Source organism: Amblyomma maculatum, chromosome 2, assembly GCF_055883805.1.
Source record: "Amblyomma maculatum isolate TAMU_Amacu chromosome 2, ASM5588380v1, whole genome shotgun sequence".
In the NCBI taxonomy this organism is placed as follows: domain Eukaryota; kingdom Metazoa; phylum Arthropoda; class Arachnida; order Ixodida; family Ixodidae; genus Amblyomma; species Amblyomma maculatum.
In genome coordinates this window covers 201,978,382-202,005,565 of record NC_139345.1, presented here as the reverse complement: position 1 = coordinate 202,005,565, position 27,184 = coordinate 201,978,382, and the positions used below count along the sequence as shown (strand labels likewise).

Genomic DNA, 27,184 nt, shown 5'->3' with positions numbered 1-27,184 from the left:
TCTCAACCTAGCCTTCTTTTACAAGTGGTGGAGGTCGAATTCGATCCCCTTGCTGCCTCTCGCTGGAGCTACGTTCCGGTCGCCGTTTGGCAACTACAACCATAACCATGTCCACCGAGAGCAATCCCGACCCGGCCGGACCCTCTACCTCAGCTGCACCGATGCCTCCGACTCTGCCCACACGTCAACGCGACCCACCGCTGTTCGCTGGTCGTCGTGACGAAGACGTGGATGACTGGCTGGACACATATGACCGCTGCAGTGCCTATAACCGGTGGGACGATGCTTTAAAATTCCTCAACGTTTCGTTCTATCTAATTGAGGTCGCCAGAAACTGGTTCATTAATCGCGAACCCCACACTACTAACTGGACCACTTTCAAACAGTAATTCCGCCAATACTTCGCCGACCCGGCAATTCGGTCTGAGATCGCGAGAAACAAGCTCGCTTCCCGCCTTCAAGGTCCCGATGAATCATATGCGTCTTACATAGAGGCTGTTCTTGCACTTTGTCGGCGCATTAGCCCCACCATGACGGAACCTGAACGTGTGCACCACGTCTTAAAAGGGATCAATGCTATGGCATATCACACCTTAGTTGCCCAGAATCCTTCAAGTGTTGATTCAATTATTACGACCTGTCAACGCCTCGACCAGCTGCAGTCCTCTCGATTACAGCCCGGCTTCGCAACTGGTCCGACCTCTGCTGACCTTGATCTGCGGGCAATGATACGAGCAATCATCCGCGAGGAGCTTCAAGCCCTCAATCCTTTCTGTCGACATGGCTGCGATCATTCTTCCGCACCTCCTAATGACGCCGTTCTCCGTAACATGATTAAAGAAGAGTTAGCTACCATCAGCCGCCCTATGACAACCGAACCTTCTGCAAACCGCCCAGCGCCGACCTACGCGCACGTCGCTGCATCCTCCCCTTCTTTGGTTCCCCCGCCCCAACCAGCACCAACATACAATCACGTCAATGCAATGGCGATGGCTCAACCTACACAACCCAATTACGCACCTTGGCGTCCCCCCCGACCAGTCTGCTATTACTGTGGTATTAGAGGACATATATCCCGCTTCTGTCGTCGCCGCCTCCAGAACGAGCGCCGTGGTTACGACACCTTCGAATGCGACATGCCTTCAACCTCATATTATCAACGGCGGTCTATTCCAAGCCCACCTCGACGATCCTCCCCACCTCCAGTATCTTCCTCTGAGCCTCGTGGGAACCATGTATCCCGACGCCGATCCACATCCCCATACCGCCGCTCAGTTTCCCCTCTCCGCCCCGCAACCGTTCTCCCTGTCCGCCATCCGGAAAACTAAGTGTTGCAGTTTCCGGAGGTCAAACTGCACTCTGCGAACTAACTAAAAGTCCTCCTGATCGCCCGTATAACGTGATTGCTGTTATCGCTGAAGGTTTACCGGTTGAAGCTTTGATTGATACAGGGGCTGCAATTTCTGTCATTCACGCTGATTTGTGCTACCGTTTGCGAAAAGTGACAACCCCATATGATGGGCCTGAACTCCGTGGAGCCAATGACGTCCCTTTGCGCCCTTCAGCGAAGTGCACCGTACGAGTTGTTATCGACGGAATCCGCCATCATGTGCAGTTTGCTGTGCTCTCACCTTGTGCGCATCTCATGTTTTCGGATGGGATTTTTTGTCAACCGCTTCAGCGTTAATTTCTTGTGGTGACCGTGTTATCCATATGACAGACAGCGATTTTTCATCTGACTTTTCTGAACGACATCATCCCCTCGTTGCCGCCGCTGATACTGTTTTGCCTCCTCAGTGCGAAAAACTGCTTACTGTTGTTTCTGACCACATCACTGACGGGGACGTACTCATTGCACCATCATATAGTCATCTTCCACGCGGCATCGCGTTCCCGTCAAGTCTTGTCCGGTTCCACAACGGCTCAGCGACAGTAGTGGCCACTAACACTTCACATGAATCCCTCGTGCTCCCAAAAGGAACTTCTCTGAATTGTATGGTGGATGCTCAACCTTTTTCCCTGATGGTGCTCACCGCCCCTCCGCCTCAGCAACGTGTTTCGACAGACGTCTCTCTTTCTGTTCTCGCAAAGACTATTAATCCTAAACTCCCGCCGAACCAACGCCAAGAACTGCTGACATTGCTTCGACACCACCAAGCCATTTTTGATGCCACTTCCACACCTCTGGGACGGACTAGTGTTGCACACCATCGCATCATTACTGAAGGTAACTCTATCATTCGCCGACGGCCTTATCGGGTTTCCCTCTCTGAACGAAAAGTAATTGAAGAAAATGTAAATGACATGCTCCATCGCAATATAATTCGTCCTTCAACAAGCCCGTGGTCCTCCCCAGTAGTGCTAGTTAAAAAAAAGGACGGCTCGGTACGCTTTTGTGTTGACTACCGCGCACTCAACAAAATTACCCGCAAAGATGTATATCCGATGCCGCGAATCGATGGCGCCCTTGACTCCCTCCAAGGCTCCGAATATTTCTCGACCTTGGACCTTCGCTCAGGTTATTGGCAAATACCTATGCACGAGGACGACAAAGAAAAAACCGCTTTCGCAACACCCGATGGCCTTTACGAATTTAACGTTATGCCTTTCGGACTTTGTAACGCACCAGCGACATTTGAAAGAATGATCGACACTGTACTTCGTGGCCTAAAATGGAGAACCTGTTTGTGTTACTTGGACGACATTGTTATCTTTTCGGCAACCTTTAATGACCATCTCACGCGCCTGAATGAAGTCCTCACCTGTCTCGCTTCGGCAGGCCTTCAGCTCAACACCAAGAAGTGCCACTTTGCACAGAAGGAAATTAGAATATTGGGACATCTGGTCAGCCATGACGGCATTCGCCCTGATCCTGAAAAAATAATCGCGGTCTTGAACTTTGCTCGTCCACAACGGACTACAGATTTGCGCAGTTTCCTCGGCCTCGCGTCCTATTTCCGGCGTTTTATAAGGCATTTTGCAACTATTGCTGCACCACTTCATGAGCTACTAAAAGCACGCAGCCCTTTCGTGTGGACTGAGCAGTGCGAAACTGCTTTTAATGACCTCAAGCACGCCCTCACATCAGATCCTGTTCTTGGCCACTTCAGTGACAGCGCTCCAACTATCCTGCACACCGATGCCAGTGGTCACGGTCTTGGCGCTGTACTTCTGCAGCGTGATGCAACATCGCGTGAGAAAGTGATTGCCTTTGCCAGTCGGACTCTCACTCCAGCTGAGAAAAACTACACCATTACCGAGCAGGAGTGTCTTGCTGTCGTCTGGGCAGTCCAAAAATTTCGCCCTTACCTATACGGTCGGCACTTCACAGTTGTGACCGACCACCATGCTCTTTGCTGGTTGTCTTCACTCAAAAATTTGACAGGCCGACTTGGCCGCTGGATTCTACGCCTGCAAGAATATCATTTCGACGTCACTTATAAATCTGGTCGCCAACACCAAGACGCCGACGCTCTCTCTCGCTGTCCCCTTTCGGAATCCACTTGCTGCTTTTCTTCCCAATTCATTTCCACCTCTGACCAGAGCCGAGCATCTCTTTGCCCGACTTATATCACAACCGTTTGTTTTGACGACTCTGGGAACAAGCACGCTCTCCGTTCACAGCAATTAGCCGATGCCTACTGCCGTCCTATCATCGAGCGCCTTATCGGCGCTTCGGACCCTCCCAATGCTAGGCTTCGCCGACAGCTTCGCAATTTCAAGCTCGAAGATGGCATCTTACTCCGCTACGTGTATTGCCCTGATGGAACTCGCTGGATCCCAGTCGCGCCGCGTGTGCTTCGCCCACGTATACTGGCGGCTCTCCACGATGACGCTACTGCAGGTCACCTTGGTTTTGACAAAACCTACGACCGCGTGAGAAAACGATTCTTTTGGCCTGGCTTATCTTCTACCGTTGCCAAATACGTCGCATCCTGCCCTCTGTGTCAACGTCGCAAACGGCTGACTTCTTCGCCCGCTGGCCTTCTACAACCTCTTCCTTGTCCCTCCACGCCATTCGACGTAGTCGGCATCGACTTATATGGTCCCCTACCTCTCTCCTATGGGGGTAACCATTGGATTATAACAGCTGTCGACCACCTCACACGCTACGCTGAGACAGCACCTGTACCGACTGGTTCCGCTGAAGAAGTAGCAAATTTCTTTTTGCGATCAATTGTATTGCGTCATGGCGCTCCTCGGGTGCTCCTAAGTGACCGCGGTACAGCCTTCTTATCGAAAGTCGTTGCCGAAGTTCTTCACGCCTCATCCACCCTTCATAAGACAACCTCAAGCTACCATCCCCAGACTAACGGTCTGACTGAGCGATTTCATCGCACCTTGTCGGACATGATATCAATGTACATCACACCAGATCATCGAAATTGGGACACTATTCTACCATTCGTCACATTCGCCTATAATACAGCAGTACAGCGAACTACCGGTTACTCACCATTTTTCCTTGTTTACGGCCGTCCTCCCACTACAATTCTCGACGCTTCCTTCTTCTCTACGCCCGACTACTCCACATCAGTACCTACCCATTTTTTATCTCGTGTGGCCAGATGCCGTCATCTTGCCCGCGTCAACACGGCAGCGTGCCAGGAAGTCCGCAAAACTCGCTATGATTCTACACATCGAGTGGTCTCTTTTCGTCCTGGGGACGAAGTACTGCTTTACACACCATTGCGCAGCGCTGGCCTTAGTGACAAATTCCACCACCGCTACGTAGGTCCCTATGAGGTCATAAGCCAAACTTCTCCAGTGAACTACAAAGTGACGCCTGTTGATCCCCCAGCTGATCGACGCCACCGTGGAACTGAAATTGTTCATGTGTCTCGCCTGAAACCGTTTGTGCGCCGCGATGCATCGGTTAGGTAGGAGCGGCCAGGCTGGCCGCTTCCGACCCCCCGGGAAGATTGTGTGAGCCTTCCGTGGATGTTATTTCATTTGTATATGCCATGATCTTCCTCTTTCATTTGTACATACCATCATCATCGTCCCGCGGCGCCGGCTCCGGCACGCGCCTGGGTTTTGTCACCGGATTAAAAACGCTAGACAAGGCATCGCTGGCCTTGCCGTCACGACCTTGCCGTCTCAACCTAGCCTTCTTTTACAATATATATGAAGGAAAGAAGCGAACAGTCGGCGAGGCCAAGGAAAGCGTTGGGGATGGTACTTTGTGTCTTTTTTATGTTTACTTGGATAATCCCACAAATTAGTAATGTAATCTGTTTAGTTGAAAGCTAATTAAACACAAAGTAGAAGAAAAAACAGCCTGTCGATGGTGGGAACCGAACCCACGACCTCCGAATATCGCGTCCGGTGCTCTTCCAACTGAGCTACATCGGCCGCTGTCCCCCCTGCTACTTGCTTGGGTATTTATGTTGTCTGTATACGAACCTTGAGAGTGTTCACCAGCGCCACCCTCAGCCATAGCGGCGGACGTGGAACGTCCTTTGTTACCGCCAGCGTCCCGTGGAACGTGATCAAGAGCGAGGGCCAAAGCTGTGCTAGAACCCTCTAACGCTACCTATGGCTTCAAGACTGCCAGAACCGAGACCCCCGTAAGCTACAAGCAGATCAATTAAGGGGAAATGAGGGTGCTCGTTATAATACATGAAGGAAAGAAGCCAACAGTCGGCGAGGCCAAGGAAAGCGTTGGGGATGGTACTTTGTGTCTTTTTTTTTAATGTTTACTTGGATAACCACACAAATTAGTAATGTAATCTGTTTAGGGGAAAGATAAACACAAAGTAGAAGAAAAAACAACCTGCCGATGGTGGGAACCGAACCCACGACCTCCGAATATCGCGTCCGGTGCTCTTCCAACTGAGCTACATCGGCCGCTGTCCCCCCTGCTACTTGCTTGGGTATTTATGTTGTCTGTATACGAACCTTGAGAGTGTTCACCAGCGCCATCCTCAGCGGCGGACGTGGAACGTCCTTTGTTACCGCCAGCGTCACGTGGAACGTGATCAATATATATATATATATATATATATATATATATATATATATATATATAAACATTAAATTATTATTATTATTATTATACATATAAACATATATATAATATATATATATATATATATATATATATATATATATATATATATATATATATATATATATATATATATATATATATATATATATATATATATAGAAGAGGACGAGGAAGCTGGGTCTGTCCGCTGTGGTGTGCTAATCTCCAGCGTATCCTACCATCCGTCTAAATAAACGTCGTAACAAGTGTGGTGGAGTTTGCGGGCTACAGATCACCACGGAACCTCTCCTACTTCGCCGGAGCAGAAGAATTGCTGGGCTACCCCCCCTTCGGACGGAGATGGCGCAAGCAGATGGCTCAACGCAGCCCACGCCAGCAGCTCATCCGACCACTGCACAGCCTTATCGGGAACCCCGGCACTTCTATGGCAAGCCCGGGGAAGACGTGGATGACTGGCTCACCCACTACAATTGGGTGAGCAAATACAACCGCTGGGATGCGACTACCAAGTTGGCGAATGCGGTATTTTTTCTTGAAGAAACTGCGCTAACATGGCTTGACAATCATGAAGCATCTCTTACCACCTGGGATTGCTTCATGGAAGAAATGAGAGCGGGATTTGGTGATGCCGACGCTCGAAAAAAGAGCGCCGAACAGACTCTGGCTCAACGAGCGCAAGTACCGGGGGAGACCTGCACAACTTACATAGAAGAAGTCCTCAAGCTGTGCAGAATAGTCGATGCTCGGATGACTGAGGAAGACAGAGTGGGTCATCTCCTGAAAGGAATAGCGCAAGACGTGTACAACTTTCTTATCTGCAGGGACGATTTGAATACCACCGCTGATGTAACACGACACTGCCGCACGTTTGAATCTTTGAAGCGACGCCGTATCATTCCGAAGTTTGGTCGGCTGCCTAATGTGACAACTGTCGCTAGTGTGGATGTGTCTGAAACGACAAGCCTGGCAGATACAATCCGCCAGATCGTCCGCGAAGAGCATCGGAGGCATCAAGATATTGGGGGCCCCGTCAGACCCGTCTACAGTGGCACCTCTTCGTCAGACAATAGCCCATCTTCTACCTGTTGTGCTCCCTCTGTTACGTGTCCTTCGGACACCCGATACTCTGCTGCTCATCGCCCGAACATCCAACCTCTTACCATCAACGCCTACAACAGCGAGCACTCTCGTTTTCCTCGTCGACCACATCCACAGCATGAAACGTTTAATACAAGCGACGATGAGCCTTATTCATCGAACGAACGTGAGCCGCCAGTGTGTTATGCCTGCGGAATGATCGGCCACATTTCCCGCTTTTGCCGCAACCGTCGTCCGTACCAGCAGTATCGCCGACAGTGGGTGAACTCCCGTACAAGGCTTCCTGCTGACAAGGATGATTCATATAGAACACCTGGCCGGAATGAGTACAGTGCAACAGCTAGCCGACAAGAACGCAGAGTGGTGCTGAACCGAAACGAATCACCGGCCTCTGACCGTAGCCTGACACCACCATCTCGGCGCCTACGACGCTCCCTTTCTCCCCGACGAAGGTCGCCACCTCCGGGAAACTAGTGAGTGCGGCCGATGGAGGTGAGGTCGCAAATGATTCTAGCTTACTCATGCCTCTGCCCATTTCGATGTTAAAGAACCGAATTGAAGTGTTTGTGGACGGTGTACGTGCTATGGCGTTGTTGGACACAGGTGCAACTATTTCTATTATAAGTCTCGCTTTTAAAAACTGCCTTGGTCGTAAAATTATGTTTGCTTGGGATAGTGCGACAACATTATGTGGTGTTGGTGGCGAACCGCTTAACCCACTTGGAGTCTGTTCCGTGAAGCTTGTTATCGCCGGCCACACATTCCGAACTGAATTCGCAGTACTTACTCGATCAACGCATGACGTAATTCTTGGACTCGATTTTCTGGAGCAATGTGGGGCCACTCTCGACTTTCGCAATGGAGACATTTCTGTGAGCACTCGAATTGAATCTGCTTTGCGTGAAAATTCGCGGACCCATCCTAGCACGCTTTCCGTTTCGGAAGACATAGTCATTCCTGCAATGTCAGCAGAGTTTATACGAGTTGTTAGTTCCAGCTGTGCCAGTGATGCGTTCGACGCTGTGGTTCAACCACTCCCCCTCAACTGCGCGAAGAAAAGTATTCTGATTCCCCACTGCATCATCTCAATCATGAATGGCCATTCTTCTTTGTGGACGACTAACTGCTCTAACGAACCTGTTGTATTACCACGCGGTCTAAAACTTGCCAACTTTGACGAAGACACTTTTAAATCAGTGGCCGTGCTCAGCACAGACAATTCCCAGCCTACCGCATGCTCAGAAGAAGATGAGACAAACTTTCTCGCCATGATTAACAAATCCCTGCCAACAAGTGACCGTTACAGTTTAGTGGAAGTTCTGGCGAAACATACTGCGGCTTTCGATTTCTCTCGGGACTCGCCACCACGGATTCCCATTTCCCGTACTCAGCACCGAATCAATACAGGAACTGCTGATCCAATCCGCCAGAAGCCTTATCGTGTATCCCCATCAGAGCGCCAAACAATCGAAGAACAAATTCGTGACATGCTGCATAAGGGCATCATTCAGGAATCGTCCAGTCCGTGGGCTGCCCCTGTGATTCTAGTCAAAAAGAAAGATGGCACATGGTGATTTTGTGTTGATTATCGACATCTGAATACTGTTACCAAGAAGGACGTGTATCCCCTGCCACGTATTGATGACGCCATTGATTGCTTACATTTCGCCTCCTATTTTTCCTCAGTCGACCTGCGATCAGGCTATTGGCAGATCCCCATGCACCCGGAAGATAAAGAAAAGACGGCATTCATCACCCCAGACGGGCTGTATGAATTTAATGTGATGCCGTTTGGATTATGTAACGCTCCAGCCACGTTCGAAAGGTTCATGGATACAATTTTGCGCGGGCTGAAGTGGCACATTTGTATGTGTTATTTGTACGATGTAGTGATATTCGGGACAACTTTTCATGAACACAACAGTCGATTAGAGATTGTCTTGGAGTGTATTGAGAAAGCTGGTCTGGTAGTCAATTCCAAGAAATGTCGTTTTGGGGAACGCCAGACTGTGGTACTTGGACATCTGATAGACAAGGATGGAATCAGGCCTGATCCGAAAAAGATCGAAGCCTTCACTTGTTTTAAACCGCCGAAATCGTTAAAACAGCTCAGGAGTTTTTTGGGGCTTTGCTCCTATTTTAGGCGTTTTGTTCCGAAGTTTGCTGATCTAGCATATCCCCTTACTTGTCTTCTGCAAAAAGATGTGCCATTCAAGTGGACTGCCGATTGTGACTCCGCATTTCGTCAGTTAAAGTTTATTTTGACATCAGGACCAGTACTACGCCACTTCTGTCCATCAGCTCCAACAGAACTTCACACTGACGCCAGCGCAGTTGGAATTGGTGCTGTGCTCATACAGCGCCACAATGGCGATGAACATGTCGTTGCATATGCAAGCCGTTCTTTGAGCAAGGCTGAGCGTAATTACACTGTAACTGAACAGGAATGCTTAGCTGTTGTATTCGGTGTGCAACGGTTTAGGTCATATCTTTATGGATGTGCATTTAAAATTGTGACGGACCATCATTCCTTATGTTGGCTTGTAAACCTTCGTGACCCCTCTGGACGCCTTGCGCGGTGGGCTTTGCGCCTTCAAGAATTCAATTTTACTGTGTCTTTTAAGAGTGGTCGTAAGCACGGTGATGCTGACTGCTTGTCACGGTTGCCACTTGAAACTACTGATTGCGACAATGAGGTCCTGGATGAATATATAGCTGCTATCTCTACAAGTTTCCCTGATGTTGGCAAATTCAAGATTGCGCAGCGGCACGACAACGAGTTGGCGCCGCTTTTTGAGGCAGCAAGTTCCCGGAACCCTAAGACCTCATTCTGCATTCGTGACGGTGTACTATACAGGAAGAACTATTCGTCAGTAGGTGCGCGGCTTCTTCTGGTAGTTCCTACAAGTCTTAGGTGTCAGGTTCTTCGGGTAATGCACGACGATGCCACAGCTCGACACTTGGGTTTCGCGAGGACATTGCACAGGACTAAGGAACGTTTTTATTGGCAGAAGATGCGTCAAACTACTCAACGTTATGTGGCCAGCTGCCTCCAGTGCCAGCGTTTCAAGCACCCAACCTGCTCACCGCCGGGTCATCTTCAGCCTATAACGCCACCACGAACCCCATTCGAACAGGCAGGAATTGATCTTCTAGGACCGTTTCCCCGTTCCTCCAACGGAAACCGCTGGGTCATAGTGTGCGTAGACTACCTTACGCGGTACTGTGAAACTGCTGCTTTACCGTCAGCCACTGCTTCTGATGTCTCGGCGTTCCTACTACGGTCCATCATTCTTCGACATGGGCCTCCTCGTGTGTTAATAAGCGATCGTGGCCGACAGTTTACGGCAGAAGTTGTAGAAGAACTTCTTCGCCTCTGCTCATCCCGATTTCGCCATTCAACTCCTTACCACCCACAAACAAATGGTCTTACCGAACGCACCAATCGGACGCTTAGCAATATGCTCGCAATGTATGTCGACTCCCGCCACAAAAACTGGGATGAAGTCCTTCCGTTTATAACATACGCATTTAACACTGCTAAGCACGAAACGACAGGCTACAGTCCGTTTTTTCTTCTCTATGCACGACCTCCACGAAGCACTTTGGACACGTTTCTGCCTTTCTCACTCCCTGCTGAAACTTCACTAGCGCATACTCTCTCTTTGGCTGAAGAAGCTCGTCGACTCGCTAGACTTCGCACTCTAGCCTCCCAGGAACGCTACAAGCAACGCTACGACAAGCGTCATCAAGATGTTAATTATGTCCCTGGTGACTTGGTGTGGCTTTGGACGCCGTTGCGTAAGCGCGGCTTGTGCCAAAAACTGTTGCACCACTATACTGGCCCTTTCGTTGTATTGGAACGCCTCAGCGCAGTAAACTTTGTAGTCTCTCGCGTGACCACCCAAGGGCGTCGTTCTCAGAAGACTCAAGTAGTCCACGTGGCCCGCATGAAGCCCTTCTATCAACGTGACGAACCTTGACTCACCCGGCGGGCATCGTCTGCGAAGGGGGCAGTTTCACACACTTCCCGCGGTCCTTATTGAAGGAAGATGAGGTTTGGTGGAATAAGCAGAAGAGGACGAGGAAGCTGAGTCTGTCCGCTGTGGTGTGCTAATCTCCAGCGTATCCTACCATCTGTCTAAATAAACGTCGTAAATATATATATATATATATATATATATATATATATATATATATATATATATATATATATATATATATATATATATATATATATATATATATATATATATAGTAAAAGAAGGCTAGGTCTAGACGACGAGGTCGTGACGACAAGGACAGCGAAGCCTTGTCTAGCGTTTTAATCCGATCACGAAGCCAGGCGCGCGCCGGACGACGATGATGGTATGTACAAATGAAATAAGAAGATCATGGCATGTACAAATGAAAGAAGGTCCACAGAAGGCTCACACAATCTGCCCGGGGGGTCGGAAGCGGCCAGCCTGGCCGCTCCTAACTAACCGATGTACCGCGGCGCACAAACGGTTTCAAGCGAGAAACGTGAAAAAGTTCAGTTCCACGGTGGCGTCGATCGACTGGGGGATCAACAGGCGTGACTTTGTAGTTAACTGCAGAAGTTTGGCTGATGATCTTGCAGGGACCAAGTAGTGGAATTTGTCACTAAGGCCAGGGGTGCGCAGTGGTGTATAAAGCAGTAGTTCGTCAACGGGATGATAAGAGACCACGCGATGCTTAGAATCGTAGTGCCTCTTGCGGTCTTCCTGGCACGCTGCTGTGTTGAGGCGGGCAAGATAACGGCATCTGGCCACACGAGATAAGAACTGGGTAGATAGTGATGTGGAGTAGTCGGGCGTAGAGAAGAAGGAAGCGTTGTTGTGCCGGTGGGGTTATCACACAGTAGCCCACCGTCAACAGGGTTGTGCCAAGGAGCTGGTAACGCAGCGCTCGTCACCCGTTTCGTGAACGAGGGCTGTCAGCTTCCTGGGCGGTAGCGATGAATCCGAGTCGGCGTTGGTGAGATGAAGAAAAGGCTTTATACACTAATTTACATGTATTTACACAACAAGATCGGCTCTGGGGCCGAAAGCTAACATAGCCGTACGCGACTGTTCTCGCGCAGCGACGGCCGGGGAGATTCCGCCGCGTCCGCACTGTCAGGGGGCGAACTGCTCCCGATGGACGCTAGTGACGAACTCACACTCGGAGTCTCGAACGGAAGCACTTGAGACTCCGTTGCTGAGAACCGTTGACGCTCAAATGGTCCAATCCGACGGCAGCACTTTCGCAGGGCCAATGGGAGAGCTTGCTGCGCTCTCGCTTCAAATATGCCGCGGGGCGAGAAGGGGTTCACCGTCAGGGCCACGGCGCGCCGTGCTGTCTGGACGTTCAGCGCATGTTAAAACACGTCGCTTCTGTCCCTTTGGTACGGCTCGCCTCCAGTGCATTGGTGCTTTGCAGAGAAGTATCCAAGTTTGTGAAGGAGGCGTTCGCCGAAGAAGTTTGGCGTCCGGCTGAATTTCTAGGCGGCTTTGGCCAGGCACAACATAGCCGTACGCGACTGTTCTCGCGCAGCGACGGCCGGGGAGATTCCGCCGCGTCCGCACTGTCAGGGGGCGAACTGCTCCCGATGGACGCTAGTGACGAACTCACACTCGGAGTCTCGAACGGAAGCACTTGAGACTCCGTTGCTGAGAACCGTTGACGCTCAAATGGTCCAATCCGACGGCAGCACTTTCGCAGGGCCAATGGGAGAGCTTGCTGCGCTCTCGCTTCAAATATGCCGCGGGGCGAGAAGGGGTTCACCGTCAGGGCCACGGCGCGCCGTGCTGTCTGGACGTTCAGCGCATGTTAAAACACGTCGCTTCTGTCCCTTTGGTACGGCTCGCCTCCAGTGCATTGGTGCTTTGCAGAGAAGTATCCAAGTTTGTGAAGGAGGCGTTCGCCGAAGAAGTTTGGCGTCCGGCTGAATTTCTAGGCGGCTTTGGCCAGGCACAACAGCGTCGAGAATTGTAGTGGGAGGGCGGCCATAAACGAGGGAAAATAGAGAATAATCGGTAGTCCGCTGTACGTTATTGGCGAAAGTGACGAATGGTAGAATAGTGTCCCAATTTCGATGATCCGGTGTGATGTACATGGAGATCATATCCGATAAGGTGCGGTGAAATCGCTCAGTCAGCCCGTTAGTCTGGGGATGGTAGCTTGAGGTTGTCTTATGAAGGGTGGATGACGCGTAAAGAATTTCGGCAACGACTGTCGATAAGAAGGCCATCCCGCGGTCACTTAGGAGCACCCGAGGAGCGCCACGACGCAATACATTTGATCGCAAGAAGAAATTTTCTACTTCTTGAGCGCAACCGGTAGGTACAGGAGTTAAGTTTGCGGGCTTCGCACAGAAGCGAGATTCCGAAGGGGCGACCAAGGTCAAGGGGCAGCTGGACTCGGGCAGATTTATGACGGTCGCGCGGGCGACCGCTTCTCGGAAGTGAGCCCAGAACACATGGCAGCGAGCGACGCCGCCGGCTCTCTCCGTCCCGTGCCGCGAGGGAGGCAGAACAGTGCAGTTAGAGCGCACAGCATAAGCGCGTGATTGTGGGTTCGCCGCTAACTGCGGTGTCTCCCGGTTCAAGTGGAGAGGGCGCGGAGGCCATAAATCCCGAAACGCGGCGTAACACAGGCCTGGGGAGAACGCGCTGTTGACATGTCTTCCCGGGAAGACGCCTTTGTGTCCCTTTGAATCCGCCGCCCGCGCGCAACCGACTAAGAGCACGGATTGGAATGTTTGGGCCTGAGGTTTGCGCGTGTGTGTTTTTATGTATTTTCGGACGTGTAACCGTTGACGCCGTTTGTCTTTGCGACTGTTTGGCGCCTCTTGCGTGGGAGGATTTTGGAGAGGGAAAAGTTGCGGATGTATGTGTTTGTGTGCGCAACCACTCGCCGCTTAGTGCGTGCTTTGTGAGTGTTTTATTTGACATGCGTAGGAGAGGGTATATGTGGCGCAATGATTGGCCAACCCATTTTAAAGGACTGCATGTTATTGGCCACAGAGTGGCGTACGTTGATTGGTCAACGGACGAAACTGGAATTTTTGGGTAACGCTAAGAAAACGAGCGTTGGACAGTTGGGCTCGGAGCAGGGTTGGGCTCGGAGCAGGGTTGGGCTCGGAGCAGAGTTGGGCTCGGACGGGAGTGGAGAGCAGACGGGATGTTCGAGAGGGAGGCTAGGCTGACGGAGGTCTCAAGGGACTCCGGCCTAAAGTGTAGCAGGAGGCCAAGGCCTGATTCTGCTAGCCTCTGACCTCAGATCGTTCACCAGTCGCAGTTAGCCCTCTACGTTTGATGTCGCATCCGACGACATATGTGTAAATACGCCAATTGTAAAAAGTGTAAATAAACGTGTACAGTCCGAGAAGAGAAGTCGTCATCTCCGCACCGCAATGTGTCACTGAGCCACGGACGCAGCGGTGGTCTCCAACACCACTCGGTACGAGCGAAGGCAGCAGAAGAAGCAGCAAGAACACCTGCTGTATAGGGAAGACATCCATCCCCCAAACTTCGCACCGTTTTGTATAACTGGCGCAGTCGAGACAGGATCGGCCCAGCGACTTCCTGCGGAGTGGCGAGAGATCGACGACGCCGCGGACTGATGTACACGGAGGGCGGCACACTACCTCGGTGAGCCAAGGCTGACCAGGTAGAAGTTTGACGTCGAGGTGCCCCGGAATCGACGCTACCGGCCCAGAGAGGCAGCGACAGTGAGGCGACATCCAAGTGAGAGGCCTCAGAAGCCAAGGCTTCATTCAGGACAGCGCCGGCGAGCGAGAGGCCGCCGTGAAAGTGAACGGAGCGCTGCGACAGGGAGACGACGGACCCCGTTCTGCGCGGCTCCTGCGTGTGGGAACTTCCCAAGCTCCCTGGTTGACAGTGCCGACTGAGTCAGTTTCTCCGCTCTCACTTTACTTGCCTCAGCGTATGCGCATGGGTCGCAGGGTTAATGTAAAGTAACGCATAATGGCTACATTGGGTTGGTGGAGTGATTATGACTGTGCATACGACGCTTGGTATGCGCCGATGTCAGAGGCTGAACGAATTAAGGAAAAAGAGGAAAGGGAGAGAAGGGAGAAAAGAATAGCGCAGATCCACGAACGCCTGCGGGAGTTAGCCATAGCCAAGGAAGAGCTAAGGCAGGAAAGGGAAAGGCTCGAGGAGGAGGAGCGCTTACGGAGGGCAGCGCGTGAACTACCGGAGCCGGTACAAATTCAGGCGTACACTCCCGCAAATGGCACTGATCAAACGCTGATCGAGGCGGTCGGTAAGGGGAGAGCAGTTGAAGTTCGCGTTGAGGAGACGCGAGTTGTAGAATCAACCGATGTTGAGAGGGAGGAGCAGTCTCATATCCCTGAGGTAGAGGTGTGCTCTACGGAGGCGCCTGTGACATGGAATGTCATTAGCCAAAATGAGCAGGTCAAGTCTTGCGAGGTAGCCGAATGTGCTCACCATGCTAATGACGCGAATATGAGCAAGGACGCGAAATGCTTGGCTGGCGCGAGCGCTGAACTTGTGTCCCCGTCCGAAGCGATAGAGTGTCAGGCAGGCTGTGTCGAGCGCGCGACAGTCGAAACAGTGATCGCTACACCAGTAGTAGCGTCCGAGGAGCCAGCAGCCGCACAGCTGGATAGACGAGGCGATCCTAACCCGAAAAACACGGGCTCGTGTGAGGATGTAGATGAGCGCAGTCTGAGGCATGGTCTGAGCGATGGCGACGGAAATTGCGTCCCACGCTTAGAAAACCGCAAAATAACATTGTCACATGCAGCGATGGACCATGACCAGCGTTGTGACCTCGGTGCGCATCTGCGTAAAGGAAGGACTGCTAAGGCGGAGCCTCCGGAGAATGAGCTTTTGGAGACAGGCGCAATAGTCTCAGAGGCGCCTTTTGGGTGCATTCTTGTTCGTGCTTCCGAGGAAGCGCGTGTGTCGTGCACGCAGGCAGCTAGCGTGTTATGTGATGCAGGAGAGCGGCACAGCCGGAAAGCAGGGCGCGTGCGATTGTCTTGCATGCTGCGGCTCGTCTGTGCCGTGCGAGCAGTCAAGCCGTTTGATCCCGGTGGTAAGCGCCGAGCAATGTTCACAGTCTTAACCCACTCTGCCACTGCCAGTTGTGACAGGCGTAAAGATCCCCTGTGGCTCGACCACGCGCTGGGGCAATGATTGGGAGTGGGGGAACGTTGACTCATCCAAGAGACTTCGAGCACGGAGTGGACAGTCATTCCTGTGCCGGACTATGTGTCTTGTGTGAACTCCGGCTTTGTGCTTTATCATGCTGTGTGTATTGCCTTGTTTCGTGTTGTATACGCCAAGCAGTGTTACCTTGTATTGCTTTGTGTGGTGTCGCATACGCCAGGAGTGTTGTTCAGAGTTTTGGCGCATGCATTACTTACCGTTCGCGAATAGGCGCACCGGGTATTGTCGTTCAGGGCGCGCACGCCTATGTACGGAGCGGTGCACTATTGTTTGCATGCTGCGTTTGTTTCTGTTTTGTTTGGTGTACGCCAAACCACAATGCCCCCCATCTTTCCCCCATTAGAGGAGTTTTATGTTGAGCGTACAGCAAGTGTACGCGCAACATTCTCGATGGGGAGGAGTTAAGTTTGCGGGCTTCGCACAGAAGCGAGATTCCGAAGGGGCGACCAAGGTCAAGGGGCAGCTGGACTCGGGCAGATTTATGACGGTCGCGCGGGCGACCGCTTGTCGGAAGTGAGCCCAGAACACATGGCAGCGGGCGACGCCGCCGGCTCTCTCCGTCCCGTGCCGCGAGGGAGGCAGAACAGTGCAGTTAGAGCGCACAGCATAAGCGCGTGGTTCTGGGTTCGCCGCTAACTGCGGTGTCTCCCGGTTCGAGTGGAGAGGGCGCGGAGGCCATAAATCCCGAAACGCGGCGTAACACAGGCCTGGGGAGAACGCGCTGTTGACATGTCTTCCCGGGAAGACGCCTGTGTGTCCCTTTGAATCCGCCGCCCGCGCGCAACCGACCAAGAGCAGGGATCGGAATGTTTGGGCCTGAGGTTTGCGCGTGTGTTTTTATGTATTTTCGGAAGTGTAACCGTTGACGCCGTTTGTCTTTGCGACTGTTTGGCGCCTCTTGCGTGGGAGGATTTTGGAGAGGGAAAAGTTGCGGATGTATGTGTTTGTGTGCGCAACCACTCGCCGCTTAGTGCGTGCTTTGTGTGTGTTTTAGTTGACATGCGTAGGAGAGGGTATATGTGGCGCAATGATTGGCCAACCCATTTTAAAGGACTGCATGTTATTGGCCACAGAGTGGCGTACGTTGATCGGTCAACGGACAAAACTGGAATTTTTGGGTAACGCTAAGAAAATGAGCGTTGGACAGTTGGGCTCGGAGCAGGGTTGGGCTCGGAGCAGAGTTGGGCTCGGACGGGAGTGGAGAGCAGACGGGTTGTTCGAGAGGGAGGCTAGGCTGACGGAGGTCTCAAGGGACTCCGGCCTAAAGTGTAGCAGGAGGCCAAGGCCTGATTCTGCTAGCCTCTGACCTCAGATCGTTCACCAGTCGCAGTTAGCCCTCTACGTTTGATGTCGCATCCGACGACATATGTGTAAATACGCCAATTGTAAAAAGTGTAAATAAACGTGTACAGTCCGAGAAGAGAAGTCGTCATCTCCGCACCGCAATGTGTCACTGAGCCACGGACGCAGCGGTGGTCACCAACACCACTCGGTACGAGCGAAGGCAGCAGAAGAAGCAGCGAGAACACCTGCTGTATAGGGAAGACATCCATTCCCCACGCCCTTCGCCCCGTTTAGTTTAACTACAGGTGCTGCCTCAGCGTAGCGTGTAAGGTGGTCAGCTGTTATAATTCAATGGTTACCCCCATTGGAGAGAGGTAGGGGACCATATAAGTCGATGCCGACTACGTTGAATGGCGTGGCGGGACATGGAACAGATTATAGAAGGCCAGCGGGCGAAAAAGTCGGCCGTTTGCGACGTTGGCACAGAGGGCAGGATGCGACGTATTTGGCAACGCTGGAAGATAGGCCAGGCCAAAAGAATCGTTGTTTCACGCGGTCGTAGGTTTTGTCAACACCAAGGTGACCTGCAGTAGCGTCATCGTGGAGAGCCGCCAGTTTACGTGGGCGAAGCACACGCTGCACGACTGGATCCAGCGAGTTCCATCAGGTCAATACACGAAGCGGAGTAGGATGCCATCTTCGAGCTTGAAATTGCGAAGCTGTCGGCGAAGCCGAGCCTTGTGGGTCCGAAGCGCCAATAAGGCGGTCGATGATGGGACGGCAGTAGGCATCGGCTAATTGCTGTGAGCGGAGAGCGTGTTTGTTCTCAGAGTCGTCATATGAAACGTGATATACGTCGGGGAAAGAGATGGTCGGCTGTGGTCATAGGTGGAAATGCATTGGGAAGAAACACAGCAAGCCGATTCTGAAAGTGGACAGCGAGAAAGATCGTCGGCGTCTTGGTGTTGGCGACCCGATTTATAAGTGAGGTCGAAATGGTATTCTTGCAGGCGTAGAATCCAACGGTCAAGTCGGCCTGTCAAATTTTTGAGCGAAGGCAACCAGCAAAAAGCATGGTGATCGGCCACAACTGTGAAGTGCCGACCGTATAGGTAAGGGCGAAACGTTTGGACAGCCCAGACGACGGCAAGGCACTCCTGCTCGGTAATGGTGTAGTTTTTCTCAGCTGGAGTCATAGTCCGACAGGCGAAGGCAATCACTTTCTCAAGCGAAGTTGCATCGCGCTGCAGGAGTACAGCGCCAAGACCGAGACCACTGGCGTCGGTGTGCAGGATGGTTGGAGCGCTGTCACTGAAGTGGCCAAGAACAGGGTCTGATGTGAGGGCGTGCTTCAGGTTATTAAAAGCAGCTTCGCACTGTTCAGTCCACACGAAAGGGCTACGTGCTTTAAGTAGTTCATGAAGTGGAGCAGCAATTCTTGCAAAATGCCTTATAAAACGCCTGAAATAAGACGCCAGGCCGAGAAAACTGCGCAATTCTGTAATCCGTTGTGGACGAGCAAAGTTCAAGACCGCGATGATTTTTTTCAGGGTCTCGACGAATGCCGTCATGGTTGACTAGATGTCCCAATATTTTAATTTCCTTCTGTGCAAAGTGGCACTTTTGGTGTTGAGCTGAAGGCCCGCTGAAGCGAGACACGTGAGGACCTCATTCAGGCGAGTGAGATGGTCGTTAAAAGTTGATGAAAAGATGACAATGTCATCCAAGTAACTTAAACAGGTTCTCCATTTTAGGCCACGAAGCACAGTATCGATCATTCTTTCAAATATCGCTGGTGCGTTACAAAGTCCGAAAGGCATAACATTAAATTCGTAAAGACCATCGGGAATTGCGAAAGCGGTTTTTTATTTATCGTCCTCGTGCATAGGCATTTGCCAATAACCTGAGCGGAGGCCCAAATTCGAGAAATATTCGGCGCCTTGGAGAGAGTCAAGGGTGTCATCAATTCTTGGCATTGGGTATACATCTTTGCGAGTAATTTTGTTGAGTGTTCGGTAATCAACACAAAAGCGTACCTAGCCGCCCTTTTTCTTAACTAACACTACTGGGGAGGACCATGGGCTTGTCGAGGGATGAATAATATTGCGATGGAGCATGTCATTTACATTTTCTTCAATTACGTTTTGTTCAGAGAGGGAAACCCGATAAGGCCGTCGGCGAACGATAGAGTTACCTTCAGTAATGATGCGATGGTGCGCAACACTAATCCGTCCCAGTGGTGGGGAAGCGGCATCAAAAATGGCTTGGTGGTGTCGAAGCAATGTCAGCGGTTCTTGGCGTTGGTTCGGCGTGAGGTTAGGAATAATAGTCTTTGTGAGAACAGAAAGAGAGACGTCTGGCGAAACACGGTGCTGAGGCGGAGGGGCGGTGAGTTCCATCAAGGACAAAGGTTGAACATCCACCATGCAGGGAAGAGAAGTTCCTTTTGGGAGCACGAGGGATTCACGTCAAGTGTTAGTGGCCGCTACTGTCGCTGAGCCGTTGCAGAACCTCACAAGACTGAACGGGAAGGCGATACCGCGTGCAAGATGACGATAAGATGGTGCGATGAGTACGTCCCCGTCAGTGATGTGGTCAAAAACAACGGTAAGCAGTTTCTCGCACTGAGGAGGCAAAACAGTATCAGCGGTGCAACGAGGGGATGATGTCGTTCAGAAACTACAGATGAAAAATTGCTCTCGGTCATATGGATAACATGGTCGCCACAAGAAATTAACGCCGAAGCGGTTGACAAAATATCCCATCCAAAAATCATCAGATGCGCACATGGTGAGAGCACAGGAAACTTCACATGATGGCGGACGCCGTCAATAACAACTCGTACGGTGCACTTCGCTAAAGGGCGCAAAGGGACGTCATTGGCTCCACGGTGTTCAGGCCCATCATATGGTGTCGTCACTTTTTGCAAACGGTAGCACAAATCAGCGTGAATGACAGAAATGGCAGCCCCTGTATCAATCAATGCTTCGACCGGTAATCCTTCAGCGAAAACAGAAATCACATTATACGGGAGATCAGGAGGACTTTTAGTAAGTTCGCAGAGTGCAGTTTGACCTCCGGAAACTGCAACGATTAATTTTCCGGATGGCGGACAGGGAGAGTTGTTGCGGGTCGGAGAGGGGAAACTGAACGGCGGTATGGGGATAGGGAGCGGCGTCGGGATGCATGGGTTCCACGAGGCTTAGACGAGGATTCTGGAGGTGAAGATGATCTTCGAGGTGGGCTTGGAATAAACCGCCGTTGATAACATGACGTTGAAGGCATGTCACTTTCGAAGGTGTCGTAACCACGGCGCTCGTTCTGGAGGCGGCGACGACAGAAGCGGGATATAGGTCCTCTAATGCCACAGTAATAGCAAACTGGTCGGGAGGGGCGCCAAGGTGCGTAATAGGGTGGTGCAGGTTGAGCCGTCGCTATTGCATTGACGTGATTGTAAGTTGATGCCGGTCGGGGCGGGGGAACCAAAGGAGGGGGGGGGGGATGCTGCGACGTGCGCGTAAGTCGGTACGGGGCGGGGTGCAGGAGGGTCAGATGCCATAGGTTGGGTGATTGTTGCCAGCTCTTCTCTGATGATGCTGCGGAGACCAGCGTCGTTAGAAGTTACGGAAGAATGATCGCACCCGTGTCGACAGACAGGCTTGAGGGCTTGGAGCTCCTCGCGGATGATGGCTCGAATAAGTGCCCGCAGATCGAGATCAGCATAGGTCGGGCCAGTAGCGTTGGCGGGCTACAATCGGGAAGACTGCAGCTGGTCGATGCGTTGGCAGGTCGTAATAATGGAATCAATAGTTGAAGGATTCTGAGCAACTAGGGTGTTATAAGCCATAGAATTGATTCCTTTCAAAACGTGGTGTACTCGTTCAGGTTCCGCCATGGTGGGACTAATACGCCGGCAGAGTGCAAGTATGGCCTTAATGTGATACGCATATGACTCATCAGGACCTTGAAGGCGGGAAGCGAGCTTGGTCTTCGCGATCTCAGTCTGAACTGTCGGGTCGGCGAAGTACTTTCGGAACTGCTGTTTGAAGGTGGGCCAGTTAGTTGTGTGGAGCTCGCGGTTGATGAACCAATTCCTGGCGACCTCAATAAGGTAGAAAGAAACGTTGAGAAATTTCAGAGCATCGTCCCACCGGTTGTAGGCACTGCAGCGTTCATAGGTGTCAAGCCAGTCATCGACGTCTTCATCGCGAAGACCAGCGAACAGCGGCGGGTCGCGCTGTCGTGTGGGCACAGTCGGAGGGGGTGGTGCAGCCGAGGTAGAGGGTCCGGCCGGTTCGTGGGTACTGTCGGTAGACATAGCGATGGTGGCAGTTGCCAGACGGCGACCGGAACGTAGCTCCAGTGAGAGGCAATGCCCAACGCAGTAAGGGGATCAAATTTCACCTCCACCACTTGTAAAAGAAGGCTAGGTCGAGACGGCAAGGTCGTGACGGCAAGGACAGCGAAGCCTTGTCTAGCGTTTTAATCCGAACACGAACCCAGGCGCGCGCCGGAGCCGCGGGACGATGATGATGGTATGTACAAATGAAAGAAGAAGATCATGGCATGTACACATGAAAGAAGGTCCACAGAAGGCTCACAATATATATATATATATATATATATATATATATATATATATATATATATATATATATATATATATATATATATATATATATATATATATATATATTGGAGTTTTTGGCGTATACGCAACTCAAGCTATCATGCGCCAGGAACGAGGCTTGTTTATATTCTGTGGATAAGGACTGGTATATATTACGCAACTCAAGCTATCATGCGCCAGGAACAAGGCTTGTTTATATTCTGTGGATAAGGACTGGTATATATATATATATATATATATATATATATATATATATATATATATATATATATATATATATATATATATATTGTTTATATTCTGTGGATAAGGACTGGTATATATATATATATATATATATATATATATATATACCAGTCCTTATCCACAGAATATAAACAAGCCTTGTTCCTGGCGCATGATAGCTTGAGTTGCGTATACGCCAAAAACTCCAATACAATCGATAATGAAAAGGCCTAGAAAACAATTCAGGAAAATGCAAGTACTGAAAAGCAAAATGATAGCAATAATGTTAGGAGGAGAGCAGGTGGAGTAACAGAGGCAACTGTTGGCACATGCAGGATGATGGTCATATGATACGTGGCAATCACCTTCATTCTGCAATGAGTATAGTTTAATGATTGTAACACTGTAATAGTGTTGTAACGGTGGTGTATTTTTACACTGACTAGATATAAAAGTATATAATTTTGTGGCACCGGAGTTTTACTTGCTTAGGCTGTCTGCTTGCTTTGAGTTGTTAGTCCATTGAAAGTATGTTGTGAATTAACTGATTATAGACGCTTTGTTTATCATATTCAGCTTGGCCAGAAGTTTATTGCTGTCACACAAATAGACTTTGAACCCAAACTGTTGAGTTTTTTTTAACACATATGGACAACGACGCATTGAAATCATGAAGTGAAATCGCTCAGCAATAAAGGCCTCATCGAAGCAGAGCAGGCCATTGCAGAAGCTGAAGGCGATGAAAAGAGATGTACTTGTTCAGTTTTGTTTCTTAGCACCTGTTCCTTTCCACTTTCATGTTTTTGTGATCGTCTGGTTGCTCTGTGAATTCTTTTTGTGGACAGATTATTTTCACATTGCTGTGATGCAGATTTTGCCGCACTTTAAAAGAACAGCCATTTTAGCCGAGAGGACCGGTAAGATTAAACTGTTCCTTTTTTGTTGTAGTTTGCATGAAAGTTACGCGTTTTTGTAAATTACATTTATTACAGGACAACTACCCTTCCCTTGTCCGCAAAACAATGTGCAGGTCGCCACTGAAATATGTGCCATTTTTGAAACATTGAAGGTGGAGGTCATTGACATCATTGTGGGAATGAGAGCTTTGATGGAGATGGGTATTAAACATCCAGTATTTGAGTAAGAACAAGAGCACCTTCGCTCTTTTAAAGCATTTTTTGGCTTACAATCAGCAGCAAATACACAGCTCGTGATGCGGGCCATCTCCTTAAGAAATTTTTAACTCAGTTAGAAATAAAGTAGATATCTTGAGCAACACTTGTGCTGATTTTCATTCTTTCTTGAAGCCATTTAAGCCCCGCTGCTTAATAGTGCTTCTAACTTGTGTTATCCAGGTTAGTGGTTGCCTCACCGACAAACAGAACAGTTTGCTAAAGGTTCTTGCCGTTACCGCCATGCAAAGGTACTAAACGTTGCTAAAGATGGCTGCTGCTACTACATTAGGGTAGCTGTCATTCTTACTACCCTATGGTAGTAAATGGTACTGAAGGTAGTAGTTACTGTTTCTACCTGTCTGGAGGTAGAAAACATTGATACCTCGTAGTTACTACGTACAGTTACTACCTAGGTAGTCATATATGCGACAATTGTTGCTACCCCAAAATGTAGTAACCACATCTACATTTTTTAGAGTGCTGCAGTCCATAGTTCTTGTCTAGTGTAAGGACGCCGGAGGTCACTGTGGGAAACAGCTGCAAGTAAACCACGAATAAAAATAACAAAATGAAAATACAATAAAAAGGAAAGAAAAGTAATAAGCATAAAAAATATTTAAATAATAATAATAATAATAATAATAATAATAATAATAATAATAATAATAATAATAATAATAATAATAATAATAATAATAATAATAAAAACAGATGAAACAAGTAAAGTAAGTAGGTAAGTAAAAGTAAATTTGTAGACGTCAGAAAACAAACAAACAAACGCCGAACAAGTTCGTAACGAAACTAGACTCACGCTGCTTTCGCATTCCCGCATAGAGACTTAAGTGCATTAAAACTTCTTCCTGGGCGAGTTGGTGCATACTGTATATTATTAGGGTAGAGCGCAAAAAAAAAAAAGAAACAACAACCTAACAGAGGCAGAGTAACGACACACGACGCAGCGCTTGTGCTGTCTGTCGTTACTCTGTCTGCGTGTGGTTGTTTTTTTTTTTTTTTTTTTGCGCTCTAACTTTATAATAAGACTTAAGTGCAACTATGTAATATTTTAAATAAATGCTTAATTCTGAAGGACATGAGTAAAATGTGGAGCAAGTAGGGCAGCATTAATGTTTCCGTGCAGACGAAGTGTGTATCGCAGGTGACAAATCACATCACCTTCGAAGTGCCTCACGAAAAAAGTTTACAATTTTTCTGGTTTTGTCAACAAATCGGCTTTCATTGCTAATGAAAAACGGTTCGGGTCTCTGCTGCTCATATCATTTGCCTGAGAAGTGAGCTCCCGACTGTTTGTTCTCCGCAAATGTTGCCCTCCACAACGCAACGGTAATGCAGACGGAGGGAATAGTTTGAATAGTATTACGCGCGGTACACGTTTCTCACTGCTAAACGCGTTGCCACACCTTGTGCACTCCGTTGCCGTCTCCCTGCAACTTCGGTTCGCGCCGGGAAGCGGCACTGCTGTTGCCGTTCCAAACTTGAGGTTGGAAGTCCTGTTGAGTGTGGCTAGCGCTAAGACGTTACGGACTGCAGGTATGCGGCATCGTCGACATAGACCCTGCGCTTTTGAAAGCTGAGCTTCCTGTGTAGTTTCTTGGCCTGTACGCTCTCCTTCCGCGCAGTATCCACTCCGTACGTGTCTGCTATCGTCGGGTGCATGAACGTCTAAAGCTCCGGGAAAGCAGCGGATGGGAGAGTGGGCGGTATTGCAACGCTATCCTGGAAGAAAAACGACCCGTAAGCACGTGATCGGCCGGAGAGGAAAGATTCTCGGTTCAAGGCTCAGCGGGCAAGGTACAGCAGTAGGTTTTGAGACCCGTGACAACACTGGCAAGGGTCGGCTTTCGGCCGCTTCTGCTTACCTAGTTCTGCGGTTGCTGCTCTTCTGCTTGGCGGCAGCCGGGCGCCTCGGATGACCCTGTTTCTGTTGCTGCCTTGTGCGTGCGGCAACAGCGTAGGGATGAACGCTACAGATTCCGCTTCCGCTTGTGCTGCAACCAACAAAAAGCAATCAACTGTTGCAAGCTGGCTTATAAGGGTAGGGAAGTCGTCAAGCATTTCACACAAACACAGCACAGTAAAGACAGGGGGACAAGCGCAAACATGCAGTTGAGCTTGATTCGGAAAACGCACGCTCGTTCGCAGCCTAACTCAATCTGAAGGCTTACGCAGAGTACCTCGTTAAGTGAGGTGATTCTGCGTCATTTGCAAGCAGCGCTGAAGGACCTGGGCAGAAGAATATGTGTCGCGCCATTCCTCAGAGCCCTTTGCACACTCGAGGACTGCTTTCATAGAATTAAAATCCTGCGTTCTGTACGATGCTGCGAGATAGGGTCGCTTCTACATTGGTTGGCTTTCCTGCTGCTCACACAAGCAACACAAATTCACTGAAAAGCGACCGGCTAGGGTGCAGCAGCTGCAGAATCCGAAGTGGTGAAGGCATCCTTGTGGGGCGTGGTAAATGTCGCCAGCGACTGACTCCTTAGGCCGCCATCTGAGCACAAGAAGATGTGCTTCGCTTTGTGTATGTGGAATGAAGCAGACCAAGCTATGGCATAAAATAGATACGTTATTACGCAGCGGCGTTGCTCCTTCCGAGACCACAGCATGCTGGGACCACCGCGATGTACACGTGCTTCCCCCGGTGCGATTCTTGCAACGCGTAACACACTATTATAGGGTCCAAAGAGCATATGTGGGTAAGAGAGATAAAAAAGTGTTTTGCGCTGAGAATGCGGAAGCATAACGTGCTACTGTTTCACTTTTGCTAGGCTTTTTTGGACCGAGCTGGAAGAGCGACAGCTCGGTTTTACATGGATTTTGCGTGGTTTAGTGTATGGTTTCGCATTCTACTCGTCTAGACCTTTTCGACGACATATGACGACGTTGTTGCCTAAAGATTCATTGTAATCAAAATTAACTAATTAACAGTCGATACCTAAGACCTGCAATTAGTTTAGCTCAATCGTGGTCGATATAATTTATACAACAATGTGATTAGTTGAAATTTTAAACCTACGAAAATTCACAATGATTAAGTACCTTTTAATCAGTTAAGGGTAATTAATTAGGACCTGCAATTATACACGACACCCCCTGCGGACTTACTTCTGTACACACATGCCGTACACGCCAAGCATGAGCCAATTAGTAATGCTACGCATCAAAATGACAAGCGATCATACGATCTGGTGCGACAAATCAACGCTCGCAGTATTCCGGCAGAGGCTTCAGGTGGTTAAAGGCGGGTGGGTGGGTAATAGCCCGTACGCCCACACTCCGTATACGGAATGATGCTTTTTCGCCGAAAGAAGACTAACACAGTAAAAATATGCCGTCTCTATATTCGTCAAGACTAGACGTAAGCACTTCAGTATGCAGCTCGTTGCAGCGCCGAAATAGCACATTGTAGGGAATGAACTTTGTTTGAATGCCTCGTCCACGCACAACGATATCACCTATAACGCCGTCGTATTTTACAAATTAATAACAAATGAATTATGATAACCGTAAATAAAAA

The 27,184-nt window shown here is 49.8% G+C and overlaps 1 protein-coding gene across 2 annotated transcripts in view; it reads right to left on the bottom strand.

Moving 5' to 3' along the window:
• LOC146201075 (monocarboxylate transporter 12-B-like) overlaps positions 1 to 27,184 on the bottom strand; it is a 109,669-nt gene that overhangs the window by 46,971 nt on the left and 35,514 nt on the right. For both annotated transcript variants that reach the window (XM_084595619.1, XM_084595620.1), the window contains one exon: positions 25,527 to 25,655. The gene's annotated coding sequence lies outside the window, so the exon portion shown is untranslated. The remainder of the gene's footprint in view (positions 1 to 25,526; positions 25,656 to 27,184) is intronic.